We start from the raw sequence: 1,054 nt of genomic DNA on the forward strand, positions 1-1,054 counted from the left end.
TTGATTCTCAAGGGATTGAAACCCCGACTGATGCGTGATCTCAAGCATGCAGTTGGAGCTTGGGTCGACGAACTTCCCTCAGTGCTTTGGGGACTACGGACCACACCTAATCGGTCGACCGGAAGAACTCCATTCTTCTTGGTCTACGGAGCTGAAGCAGTCTTGCCGAGTGATCTTCTCCACAATGCTCCTCGAGTCGAAATCTACAACGAAGCAGAAGCTGAACAAGCGCGGCAGGACGCAGTCGACCTTTTAGAGGAAGAAAGGGAGATGGCTCTGATCCGCTCGACCATCTACCAACAAGATTTGTGTCGTTTCCACACCAGAAATGTGAGAGGTCGAGCCTTCCAGGAAGGAGATTTGGTTCTCCGAGTGGATCAGCACAAACCACACAAGCTTGCTCCTTCTTGGGAAGGTCCCTTCATCGTCACCAAGGTTCTCCACAACGGGGCGTACCGTCTTTACAACGTCGAGCATAATATCGACGAGCCCCGAGCTTGGAACGCGGAACTACTCCGCCCATTTTACACTTAAGTTTTATCACTCGGATGAGTTGCAGTAAAGTACTTCTGTAGTTCATGGACCTCAAAATAATAATGTCATTTCATTTTGTCTAATAAAATTTCCCCTCAGTGGGTGACTTAGCCGCGAATCCGTTCCGCCTAAGTTTGTAAAAAATCCTACCGAGTGGTGAGCCAGACTCCCACTCGGAGGCTTAGCTGCGAATCCGTTTCGCCTAAGTAAACAAAAATCCTACCGAGTGAAGAGCAAACCTCTCACTCGGGGGCTTAGCTGCAGCCCAGTGCTAGCCTAAGTTATCGAAATCCTTCCGAGTGAAGAGCAAACCTCTCACTCGGGGGCTTAGCTGCAGTCCAAGTACTCGCCTAAGTAAACAAAAATCCTACCGAGTGAAGAGCAAACCTCTCACTCGGGGGCTTAGCTGCAGCCCAGTGCTAGCCTAAGTTATCGAAGTCCTTCCGAGTGAAGAGCAAACCTCTCACTCGGGGGCTTAGCTGCAGTCCAAGTACTCGCCTAAGTAATCAAAAATCCTACC

This window comes from Triticum dicoccoides, chromosome 7B (genome assembly GCF_002162155.2).
Source record: "Triticum dicoccoides isolate Atlit2015 ecotype Zavitan chromosome 7B, WEW_v2.0, whole genome shotgun sequence".
Taxonomy (NCBI): domain Eukaryota; kingdom Viridiplantae; phylum Streptophyta; class Magnoliopsida; order Poales; family Poaceae; genus Triticum; species Triticum dicoccoides.